At 43.2% G+C, this 13,648-nt stretch overlaps 1 protein-coding gene across 1 annotated transcript in view; it reads left to right on the top strand.

Moving 5' to 3' along the window:
• Positions 1–13,648, top strand: part of LOC136861223 (UDP-glycosyltransferase UGT5) — a 106,613-nt gene that overhangs the window by 79,737 nt on the left and 13,228 nt on the right. The window lies entirely within an intron of this gene.

Genomic DNA, 13,648 nt, shown 5'->3' with positions numbered 1-13,648 from the left:
GGAGATTGGCGTTCGGTTTCCCCATTAATTTTGAGGTTAAGATATTTTACTGTCAATGAAATGAAACTATGAATTCGTTTGATAGAACAATATATATATTCTTTAAATAATATATCAAAAAATAGTGAGTCTTGTTGCGATAAAACAGATGAGAATATGAAATTATGACATTGCAACTGAAAGAAACTAGGCATGAATTTGAATTCTTCTTGACCGGACATTTAACAATTTATACGAAATATTTCCCTCACTGATTCACTTGACTGTACCTTCAACACTTTTAGTGTAATTATGACGTATTCCTTTGATCTGGTGTTTACTGTAGATGTGTCACGCCTAACTTGGTGATACATCCTTGTGACTGCTTCTTCTCCATATCATCTGACTTCTTTGTAAGTCAATATGGTATGACCTCTTGGCAGGTCCAGGGTTGCCCTCTCTGACTTCATGGTAAGCCCTTGCGTCCGTGTCTTCAACTCAGTGGCGGACCAAGTTTGGCCTCACTCTCTCAATGACCAAAGAATAATGGCTCACTGAGTCTTCTCCATCTCTCGTTCACACTCGTTCACACTCGTTGACTGACCAACTAAGGCCTCTTGATCTAGTAGACTTCTTCACTGTACTGCATCCGTATAACTAATGACTGACGCTACAATATGAACCCACCTTTTATAGACGTAGGTTGACACCGCTACGTAATCTCCAGAAATAACAATGACATACTCCCATCTACGCGACAGATATTACATCCAGTGGTGAAATAGCCCCGAGCCGGCCGACTCTCTGAGCGCATAAGTAGTATAATTGGACAGTTCGGCCGCCTCCTCCTCCTCCCGCCGCCTCCTCCGCCTCCTCCTCCGCCGCCGCCCGCGGGAAATTTGAATTTTGGCGGGAAATTTGAATTTTGGCGCGAGATTTGAATTTGTAAACAAAGCCACGTGCTTTTTGACAGCTGTCATCGACAACAACGCAACGCTAACCTCACTGCTGCCATCTTGACGGGCCTAAACCTCACTAGTGCCAACTTAACCTAACTAGCATGAGGTAAACAAAGCCACGTGTTTTTTGACAGCCACGTGCTTTTTGACAGACAACAACGCATCGCTAACCTCAGTACTGCCATCTTGACGGGCCTAACCTTAGTGGTACCAACTTAACCTCACTAGCATGAGGTAAACAAAGCCACGTGCTTTTCGACAGATTTGTAAACAAAGCCACGTGCTTTTTGACAGACAACAACGCATCGCAAACCTCAGTACTGCCATCTTGACGGGCCTAAACCGCAGTAGTGCCAACTTAACCTAACTAGCGCGAGGTAAACAAAGCCACGTGCTTTTTGACAGCCACGTGCTTTTTGACAGATTTGTAAACAAAGCCACGTGCTTTTTGACAGCTGTCATCGACAACAACGCATCGCTAACCTCAGTACTGCCATCTTGACGGGCCTAAACCTTAGTGGTACCAACTTAACCTCACTAGCATGAGGTAAACAAAGCCACGTGTTTTTTGACAGCCACGTGCTTTTTTGACAGCTGTCATCCGCCATCTTTAAACCACAAAGCACTGTGCTGCCCTCTATATCGCAGTAGCCGCAAAATTCGTCACCTGTCATCAGCAGTGCTGCCATCTTGACTGGTCTAAACCTTAGTGCTACCAACTTAACCTAACTAGCGCGAGGTAAACAAAGCCACGTGCAGATGTCATCTGATATCTTTAATCCAGAGAGCATCGTGCAGCCCTCTTTAGCTACTTACCTTTGAAATGTGGTACGTCACAGCTGTCATCCGCCATCTTGCATCGCAAACCTCAGTGCTGCACTCTATGTAGTGGCGGCAAATTCCACATGCTCTTGTTTGGAAACAAAGCCACGTGCAGCTGTCATCCGCCATCTTTAATCCATAGAGCACCGTGCTGCCCTCTTTAGCTACTTACCTTTGAAATGTGGTACGTCACAGCTGCCATCCGCCATCTTGCATCGCAAACCTCAGTGCTGCACTCTATGTAGTGGCGGTAAATTCCACGTGCTCTTGTTTGGAAACAAAGCCACGTGTAGCTGTCATCCGCCATCTTTAATCCAGAGAGCACCGTGCTGCCCTCTTTAGCTACTTACCTTTGAAATGTGGTACGTCACAGCTGTCATCCGCCATCTTGCATCGCAAACCTCAGTGCTGCCCGGTGGCGGCAAATTCCACGTGCTCTTGTTTGGAAACAAACCTATGCGCTTTTTTGTCAGCTATCATCCGCCATCTTTAATCTAGAGAGCACCGTGCTGCCCTCTATGTGGTGGTGGTAAATTCTACACGCTTTACAAACCCATGTGCTTTTCTGACAGCTGTCAACCGCCAGAGAGCACCGTGCTGCCCTCTTTATGCCGGTGGCAAATTCTACATGCTTTTTGACAGCTGTCACCCGCAAGAGAGCACCGTGCTGCCATCTTTAGCTAGATACCTGTGGTAGCGGTAAATTCCACGTGCTCTTGTTTAGTAAACAAAGCTACATGCTTTTTTGACAGCTGTCGTCCGCTATCTTTAATCAATAGAGCACTGTGCTGCGGGTAATTTCATCAGCTGTCATCCGCCATCTTTAATCTACACAACACCATGCTGCTCTCTGTAGTAGCGGGCAATTTGAAAAGTTCTGTTAGCTATCATCCGCCATCTTTAATCAAGAGAGCACCGTGCTGCCATCTATGTGGTGGCGGCAAATTCCACGTGCTCTTGTTTAGTAAACAAAGCCACGTGCAGCTGTCATCCGCCATCTTTGAGCACCGTGCTGCGGGCAATTTCGTCAGCTGTCATCCGCCATCTTTAATCTACAGAACACCGTGCTGCCCTCTGTAGTAGCGGGCAATTTGAAAAGTTCTGTTAGCTATCATCCGCCATCTTCGAGCACCGTGCTGCCCTCTATGTGGTGGCGGCAAATTCCACGTGCTTTACAAACTCACGTGCTTTTTTGACAGCTACCATCCGCCCTGCTCTCTGTAGTAGCGGGTAATTTGAAAAGTTCTGTTAGCTGTCATCCGCCATCTTTGAGCACCGTGCTGCCCGGTGGCGGTAAATTCCACGTGCTTTACAAACTCACGCGCAGCTGTCATCCGCCATCTTACATCGCAAACCTCAGTGCTACACTCTTTAGTTGAAAAATGGTGGCGGATAATTTAAAAAAGAAAAATTCTACAGCGGCCATCTCTCGACGCTAATTGCACAAGATGGTGGCTATACATGACTCCTTAAAGGTGCTTATGCGAGATGATCGCTATACATAGACGCCCTTGGGATGCTTGCGCAAGATGGCGGTTATACATGGCTCCTTATGAGGGATGCTTGCGCGAGATAGTGGTTGCTCTTATGAGGCGGCTTAAGGATCCTTGGCTAGAGCCTCCCTAAGGATGCTTGCGCAAGATGGCGCATGCAAGATGGTGGCTATACATAGCTCCTTATGAGACAGCCAGTACAACATGTGATCAGAACATTGATTGATGTGTTCAGAACACAAAATAAGTAGAATCGAACACTGTACTCGATACAACATGTGATTAAAACATTGTTTGGTGTGTTCAGAACACTAATCGAACGCTGTACAACATGTTAGGGGATACCTTTGTTTAGATTGAAACATAACAAGACTAGAATTGAACACTGCACTCGATGTCGTTACATGTGTTCAGAACAATGATTGATGTGTTCAGATCACTAAACAAGTAGAATCGAACGCTGTACAACATGTTAGGGGATACCTTTGTTTAGATTGAAACATAACAAGACTAGAATCGAACACTGCACTCGATGTCGTTAACCTTAACATGTGATCCGATACAACATGTTAGGGGATACCTTTGTCCTAAGAACCGAACACTGTACAACATGTTAGGGGATACCTTTGTTTAGATTGAAACTAACAAGACTAGAATCGAACACTGCACTCGATGTCGTTACATGTGATCCGATACAACATGTTAGGGGATACCTTTGTTCTAAGAAAATTAGATTGAAACATAGCAAGCCTAGAATCGAACATTGTTTGATGTTTTCAGTACAACTTCAATGATTAACACACACACTGTGCACATATCGCATAGCTATCTCGCCTAGTGTGAAAATCAAAAAACACACTGTGCACATATCGCATAGCTAACACTTCAAATGATTTGCTTAGTACGAAAAAAAATCTATACCGCGTAGCTAACTCGTTCATCACACTGCTCAGATGCTTAGTAATTGTGAATACACTCATACGAAAATCAAGAAAGCACACTGCGTAGCCAACTCGCTCGGCTCACTCGCTTAGTAATTACAACACTGATACACACACGGATAAGAATGTTCCGAGATACTACATACTTACATGTTTTTTAAGGGGGGGTGAAAGATCATAAATTATATGTACACATGTTGTCTCCTCCAAGTTGTAAGATGAAATAGACGCAGTACTGCGAGTTTCCGCTCTAGCTGGCGAACGGAAGTAGCATGATATCTCAGCAAAAAATAAAAATACGCGTGAGCTTGCAAGTCAGACACAATGATGGATACCGCGATTCAAATCCTAGCAACTTATGCCGTCGGGAAGGGCATCTAGCTAGATCATGTAATGACGATCGCGCAGGCCCCTCGCCTAGCATTTACAACTTCTAGTTCGAACCCGCTATTTTCCGAAGTAGTGTGAATGATTGAAGAGTGTTGAGGGTGATTCATTCGTCGGATGGAGGCGTTAAGCTGGCTTCTTCGGTAGGAATAGGCTATGTCGGGACATCTAGTTATCGATTTTAAAATCCTAGTCAGGAGGGGTAACCGGTCGTATAAAACTATGGTGTGAGGCGTGGTGTGCAAAAGCTAGCATTAAGTAAGGGCTGTTGATAGGAGGCGTTAAACCTTGTGCAGGCTCCTTCATCAGGAGAAGCCTACATGCCGGTACCGTGCAGGTTCTTTCAATAGGAGTAGGCACTGTGTGTGTTTTAACCTCTCCGTACAATCATGATATTTTACGTTAGGAACTTACATAGGCTAAATGCTACACATTCCGTGGCAGAGCCGGGAATCGAACTCGGACCTCCGAGGGTAGCAGCTAATCACACTAACTACTACACCACAGAGGAGGACTATTTCAGAATATTTTACAACCTTAATTGGTACTGTGTTTTAAGAGCTTACATGCTACTCAGCTAAGAAGACGTTCGCGAGTTACAAGTCGCTTATCAGTGTCCTCGCTCAAGGTTGAGCCGGAAGATACGTGTACAATTTCAGCTAACACACGCATTCCACAACTCGCTCAGAATGACTGTGCCGATACTTCTTCAAGGACTGTAGAACAAACCCATAGCCTACAGTTTAGTTTAGCGTGCATGCCTCTCACCCAGTAGTCTCGGGTTCGATTCTCTTGGGAATAAAAATGTGTTTAAATCGCATGAATGTGTTGAGTTGTCCTTCCTGATGCAAAACTAGCAGTATCTAACCTCTCACACTATAGTTTTCAACCGGTTGCCCTTCCTGACAACTCGGATTAAGAATCTGTTTTGTTTTAAGACTAGTTATCCTTCCTGACGCAAAACTGGTAGTATCTAAGCTCTTACATCATACGCTATTGTTTTCAACCGGTTACCCTTCCTGACGTCAAAGAACTCGGATTAAGAATCTGTCAAGAATCGGGGGTTTTACAGCTAGATGCTCTTCTTAGATTTTAAATCGCCGTATCACTACTGCCGGTTGCCCTTCCTGACTAAGATTTTAAAACACAAGAATTTGTTTTAAGACTCAAGTCTTGTTATGTTTCTTTCGTAATCTGCAAGTCTAAACAAGCATATCGCTGCACACTCTTGCCTTCGCGATGCGTGTTCGATAATTGTTTTCAACTAGTTGCCCTTCCTGGCGTCAAAGAACTCGGATTAAGAATCTGTCGAGAATCGGGGGATATACAGCTAGATGCACTTCTTAGATTTTAAATCACGAACTATTGTTTTACTACCGGATGCCCTTCCTGACTAAGATTTTAAATCGCAAGAATTTGTTTTAAGATTCAAGTCTTGTTATGTTTCTTTCGTAATCTGCAAGTCTAAACAAGCATATCGCTGCACACTCTTGCCTTCGCGATGCGTGTTCGATAATTGTTTTCAACCGGTTGCCCTTCCTGACGTCAAAGAACTCGGATTAAGAATCTGTCGAGAATCGGGGGTTTTACAGCTAGATTTTAAATCGCAGTATCACGAACTATTGTTTTACTGCTGGATGCCCTTCCTGACTAAGATTTTAAATCGCAAGAATTTGTTTTAAGACTCAAGTCTTGTTATGTTTCTTTCGTAATCTGCAAGTCTAAACAAGCATATCGCTGTACACTCTTGCCTTCACGATGCGTATTCGATAATTGTTTTCAACCGGTTGCCCTTCCTGACGTCAAAGAACTCGGATTAAGAATCTGTCGAGAATCGGGGGTTTTACTGCTAGATTTTAAATCGCAGTATCACGAACTATTGTTTTACTACCGGATGCCCTTCCTGACTAAGATTTTAAATCGCAAGAATTTGTTTTAAGACTCAAGTCTTGTTATGTTTCTTTCGTAATCTGCAAGTCTAAACAAGCATATCGCTGCACACTCTTGCCTTCGCGATGCGTGTTCGATAATTGTTTTCGACCGGTTGCCCTTCCTGACGTCAAAGAACTCGGATTAAGAATCTATCGAGAATCAGGGGATATACAGCTAGATTTTAAATCGCAGTATCACGAACTATTGTTTTACTGCTGGATGCCCTTCCTGACTAAGATTTTAAATCGCAAGAATTTGTTTTAAGACTCAAGTCTTGTTATGTTTCTTTCGTAATCTGCAAGTCTAAACAAGCATATCGCTGCACACTCTTGCCTTCGCGATGCGTGTTCGATAATTGTTTTCAACCGGTTACCCTTCCTGACGTCAAAGAACTGGGATTAAGAATCTGTCGAGAATCGGGGGTTTTACAGCTAGATTTTAAATCACGAACTATTGTTTTACTGCCGGATGCCCTTCCTGACTAAGATTTTAAATCGCAAGAATTTGTTTTAAGACTCAAGTCTTGTTATGTTTCTTTCGTAATCTGCAAGTCTAAACAAGCATATCGCTGCACACTCTTGCCTTCGCGATGCGTGTTCGATAATTGTTTTCAACCGGTTGCCCTTCCTGACGTCAAAGAACTCGGATTAAGAATCTGTCGAGAATCGGGGGATATACAGCTAGATTTTAAATCGCAGTATCACGAACTATTGTTTTACTGCTGGATGCCCTTCCTGACTAAGATTTTAAATCGCAAGAATTTGTTTTAAGACTCAAGTCTTGTTATGTTTCTTTCGTAATCTGCAAGTCTAAACAAGCATATCGCTGCACACTCTTGCCTTCGCGATGCGTGTTCGATAATTGTTTTCAACCGGTTACCCTTCCTGACGTCAAAGAACTGGGATTAAGAATCTGTCGAGAATCGGGGGTTTTACAGCTAGATTTTAAATCACGAACTATTGTTTTACTGCCGGATGCCCTTCCTGACTAAGATTTTAAATCGCAAGAATTTTGTTTTAAGACTCAAGTCTTGTTATGTTTCTTTCGTAATCTGCAAGTCTAAACATGCATATCGCTGCACACTCCTGCCTTCGCGATGCGTGTTCGATAATTGTTTCCAACCGGTTGCCCTTCCTGACGTCAAAGAACTCGGATTAAGAATCTGTCGAGAATCGGGGGGTTTTACAGCTAGATGCTCTTCTTAGATTTTAAATCACGAACTATTGTTTTACTGCTGGATGCCCTTCCTGACTAAGATTTTAAATCGCAAGAATTTGTTTTAAGACTCAAGTCTTGTTATGTTTCTTTCGTAATCTGCAAGTCTAAACAAGCATATCGCAGCACACTCTTGCCTTCGCGATGCGTGTTCGATAATTGTTTTCAACCGGTTGCCCTTCCTGACGTCAAAGAACTCGGATTAAGAATCTGTCGAGAATCGGGGGTTTTACAGCTAGATTTTAAATCGCAGTATCACGAACTATTGTTTTACTACCGGATGCCCTTCCTGACTAAGATTTTAAATCGCAAGAATTTGTTTTAAGACTCAAGTCTTGTTATGTTTCTTTCGTAATCTGCAAGTCTAAACAAGCATATCGCTGCACACTCTTGCCTTCGCGATGCGTGTTCGATAATTGTTTTCAACCGGTTGCCCTTCCTGACGTCAAAGAACTCGGATTAAGAATCTGTCGAGAATCGGGGGTTTTACAGCTAGATTTTAAATCGCAGTATCACGAACTATTGTTTTACTACCGGATGCCCTTCCTGACTAAGATTTTAAATCGCAAGAATTTGTTTTAAGACTCAAGTCTTGTTATGTTTCTTTCGTAATCTGCAAGTCTAAACAAGCATATCGCTGCACACTCTTGCCTTCGCGATGCGTGTTCGATAATTGTTTTCAACCGGTTGCCCTTCCTGACGTCAAAGAACTCGGATTAAGAATCTGTCGAGAATCGGGGGATATACAGCTAGATGCACTTCTTAGATTTTAAATCACGAACTATTGTTTTACTGCTGGATGCCCTTCCTGACTAAGATTTTAAATCGCAAGAATTTGTTTTAAGACTCAAGTCTTGTTATGTTTCTTTCGTAATCTGCAAGTCTAAACAAGCATATCGCTGCACACTCTTGCCTTCGCGATGCGTGTTCGATAATTGTTTTCGACCGGTTGCCCTTCCTGACGTCAAAGAACTGGGATTAAGAATCTGTCGAGAATCGGAGATTTACAGCTAGATGCTCGCCGGATACCCTTCCCGACGGCATAAGTTGCTAGGATTTGAATCGCGGTATCCATCATTGTGTCTGACTTGCAAGCTCACGCGTATTTTTATTTTTTGCTGAGATATCATGCTACTTCCGTTCGCCAGCTAGAGCGGAAACTCGCAGTACTGCGTCTATTTCATCTTACAACTTGGAGGAGACAACATGTGTACATATAATTTATGATCTTTCACCCCCCCTTAAAAAACATGTAAGTATGTAGTATCTCGGAACATTCTTATCCGTGTGTGTATCAGTGTTGTAATTACTAAGCGAGTGAGCCGAGCGAGTTGGCTACGCAGTGTGCTTTCTTGATTTTCGTATGAGTGTATTCACAATTACTAAGCGTCTGAGCAGAGTGATGAACGAGTTAGCTACGCGGTATATATTTTTTTTCGTACTAAGCAAATCATTTGAAGTGTTAGCTATGCGATATGTGCACAGTGTGTTTTTTGATTTTCACACTAGGCGAGATACCTATGCGATATGTGCACAGTGTGTGTGTTAATCATTGAAGTTGTACTGAAAACATCAAACAATGTTCGATTCTAGGCTTGCTATGTTTCAATCTAATTTTCTTAGAACAAAGGTATCCCCTAACATGTTGTATCGGATCACATGTAACGACATCGAGTGCAGTGTTCGATTCTAGTCTTGTTAGTTTCAATCTAAACAAAGGTATCCCCTAACATGTTGTACAGTGTTCGGTTCTTAGGACAAAGGTATCCCCTAACATGTTGTATCGGATCACATGTTAAGGTTAACGACATCGAGTGCAGTGTTCGATTCTAGTCTTGTTATGTTTCAATCTAAACAAAGGTATCCCCTAACATGTTGTACAGCGTTCGATTCTACTTGTTTAGTGATCTGAACACATCAATCATTGTTCTGAACACATGTAACGACATCGAGTGCAGTGTTCAATTCTAGTCTTGTTATGTTTCAATCTAAACAAAGGTATCCCCTAACATGTTGTACAGCGTTCGATTAGTGTTCTGAACACACCAAACAATGTTTTAATCACATGTTGTATCGAGTACAGTGTTCGATTCTACTTATTTTGTGTTCTGAACACATCAATCAATGTGCAGTGTTCAATTCTAGTCTTGTTATGTTTCAATCTAAATAAAGGTATCCCCTAACATGTTGTACAGCGTTCGATTAGTGTTCTGAACACACCAAACAATGTTTTAATCACATGTTGTATCGAGTACAGTGTTCGATTCTACTTATTTTGTGTTCTGAACACATCAATCAATGTTCTGATCACATGTTGTACTGGCTGTCTCATAAGGAGCTATGTATAGCCACCATCTTGCATGCGCCATCTTGCGCAAGCATCCTTAGGGAGGCTCTAGCCAAGGATCCTTAAGCCGCCTCATAAGAGCAACCACTATCTCGCGCAAGCATCCCTCATAAGGAGCCATGTATAACCGCCATCTTGCGCAAGCATCCCAAGGGCGTCTATGTATAGCGATCATCTCGCATAAGCACCTTTAAGGAGTCATGTATAGCCACCATCTTGTGCAATTAGCGTCGAGAGATGGCCGCTGTAGAATTTTTCTTTTTTAAATTATCCGCCACCATTTTTCAACTAAAGAGTGTAGCACTGAGGTTTGCGATGTAAGATGGCGGATGACAGCTGCGCGTGAGTTTGTAAAGCACGTGGAATTTACCGCCACCGGGCAGCACGGTGCTCAAAGATGGCGGATGACAGCTAACAGAACTTTTCAAATTACCCGCTACTACAGAGAGCAGGGCGGATGGTAGCTGTCAAAAAAGCACGTGAGTTTGTAAAGCACGTGGAATTTGCCGCCACCACATAGAGGGCAGCACGGTGCTCGAAGATGGCGGATGATAGCTAACAGAACTTTTCAAATTGCCCGCTACTACAGAGGGCAGCACGGTGTTCTGTAGATTAAAGATGGCGGATGACAGCTGACGAAATTGCCCGCAGCACGGTGCTCAAAGATGGCGGATGACAGCTGCACGTGGCTTTGTTTACTAAACAAGAGCACGTGGAATTTGCCGCCACCACATAGATGGCAGCACGGTGCTCTCTTGATTAAAGATGGCGGATGATAGCTAACAGAACTTTTCAAATTGCCCGCTACTACAGAGAGCAGCATGGTGTTGTGTAGATTAAAGATGGCGGATGACAGCTGATGAAATTACCCGCAGCACAGTGCTCTATTGATTAAAGATAGCGGACGACAGCTGTCAAAAAAGCATGTAGCTTTGTTTACTAAACAAGAGCACGTGGAATTTACCGCTACCACAGGTATCTAGCTAAAGATGGCAGCACGGTGCTCTCTTGCGGGTGACAGCTGTCAAAAAGCATGTAGAATTTGCCACCGGCATAAAGAGGGCAGCACGGTGCTCTCTGGCGGTTGACAGCTGTCAGAAAAGCACATGGGTTTGTAAAGCGTGTAGAATTTACCACCACCACATAGAGGGCAGCACGGTGCTCTCTAGATTAAAGATGCGGATGATAGCTGACAAAAAAGCGCATAGGTTTGTTTCCAAACAAGAGCACGTGGAATTTGCCGCCCACCGGGCAGCACTGAGGTTTGCGATGCAAGATGGCGGATGACAGCTGTGACGTACCACATTTCAAAGGTAAGTAGCTAAAGAGGGCAGCACGGTGCTCTCTGGATTAACGATGGCGGATGACAGCTACACGTGGCTTTGTTTCCAAACAAGAGCACGTGGAATTTACCGCCACTACATAGAGTGCAGCACTGAGGTTTGCGATGCAAGATGGCGGATGGCAGCTGTGACGTACCACATTTCAAAGGTAAGTAGCTAAAGAGGGCAGCACGGTGCTCTATGGATTAAAGATAGCAGATGACATCTGCACGTGGCTTTGTTTACCTCGCGCTAGTTAGGTTAAGTTGGTAGCACTAAAGGTTTAGACCAGTCAAGATGGCAGCACTGCTGATGACAGGTGACGAATTTTGCGGCTACTGCGATATAGAGGGCAGCACAGTGCTTTGTGGTTTAAAGATGGCGGATGACAGCTGTCAAAAAAGCACGTGGCTGTCAAAAAACACGTGGCTTTGTTTACCTCATGCTAGTGAGGTTAAGTTGGTACCACTAAGGTTTAGGCCCGTCAAGATGGCAGTACTGAGGTTAGCGATGCGTTGTTGTCGATGATAGCTGTCAAAAAGCACGTGGCTTTGTTTACAAATCTGTCAAAAAGCACGTGGCTGTCAAAAAGCACGTGGCTTTGTTTACCTCGCGCTAGTTAGGTTAAGTTGGCACTACTGAGGTTTAGGCCCGTCAAGATGGCAGTACTGAGGTTTGCGATGCGTTGTTGTCTGTCAAAAAGCACGTGGCTTTGTTTACAAATCTGTCGAAAAGCACGTGGCTTTGTTTACCTCATGCTAGTGAGGTTAAGTTGGTACCACTAAGGTTAGGCCCGTCAAGATGGCAGTACTGAGGTTAGCGATGCGTTGTTGTCTGTCAAAAAGCACGTGGCTGTCAAAAAACACGTGGCTTTGTTTACCTCATGCTAGTTAGGTTAAGTTGGCACTAGTGAGGTTTAGGCCCGTCAAGATGGCAGCAGTGAGGTTAGCGTTGCGTTGTTGTCGATGACAGCTGTCAAAAAGCACGTGGCTTTGTTTACAAATTCAAATCTCGCACCAAAATTCAAATTTCCCGCCAAAATTCAAATTTCCCGCGGGCGGCGGCGGCGGAGGCGGCGGCGGAGGAGGAGGCGGAGGAGGCGGCGGGAGGAGGAGGAGGCGGCCGAACTGTCCAATTATACTACTCGCATATCTAAATAAATACGATGCCGTAGCCATGGAGTGGCGATGACTTGGCAGAATCGCCAGTGGTATCGCAATATAACAACGTCACTTCCAATCTCTGATATATACAACAATTCTCACTGTACAGGTATTGAGTGTTATTCTACACATACGTATATATGCATACATCTAAGTACAATCTTGCAAGCAACAGGCATTGCAAAATTGAATAAGACTGATAATTACAATAATAGTAATAATATCACAGATAAAATAATAATAATAATAATAATAATAATAATAATAATAATAATAATAATAATAATAATAATAATAATAAAATACAGATAAAATAATAAAATAATAAAAATACAGATGTCATCTTGTAACGGGATTTGAACCGTTACAAATTATCACGGGACAATGCAATACCTCTAACTGCAACGCTTGGAGATAAAGGCTGTCTTCTCGTCGATGAGCTTCCGTAACACAGGTATACCTTGCAGTCAGCGATGCTCACAGAGAATGCTCCTCGCGTCCTACGCGTGTCGTATTTATTGAAGAGGCGTACCCACGCCCGCGAGCTTCTCGCTGTGTGGTCCACTTAAATGCGCACTCACAGAAATAGAATTTCTCTCACGGTGCTCGAGACAAATGCATATTAATTCTTGGAGATTATTAATAATTTCATGTGGCATATCAAATTGTTCAGAAAATTATGCTCATTCTAGCTATCATTTTAGAATCTCGATATTCCTCCTGTTGACAAAAATATCCGTCGAGTTCCCCCCCCCCCCCATCCTGAATTCTCGCGCTATTTCTCAGACGCTATGAGTTAAGTGGTTAGCGTGAATTCGTTTCCTTTATTGTTCATGCTGGGAAATCCACCCTGCAACTGACGTTCTGATATCTTAAAAAGCGCGCAATGCTGCGTGCTACTGCACCATAATATAAAACCTGATGTCATTCTTATGTGGTCTCATCTGCATAATATAATTATCTGCAGATCATCTCCATTGGATCATGAGCTGAACGGTTCAATACTGATCATTAAATTTAATGGATTTTAGAATATGTTACATGTTAATGAAAGATATGGAAATACAAAACAACAAAATGCAATGTCT

Source organism: Anabrus simplex, chromosome 1, assembly GCF_040414725.1.
Source record: "Anabrus simplex isolate iqAnaSimp1 chromosome 1, ASM4041472v1, whole genome shotgun sequence".
In the NCBI taxonomy this organism is placed as follows: domain Eukaryota; kingdom Metazoa; phylum Arthropoda; class Insecta; order Orthoptera; family Tettigoniidae; genus Anabrus; species Anabrus simplex.
This window is presented reverse-complemented; position numbering and strand designations above follow the sequence as displayed.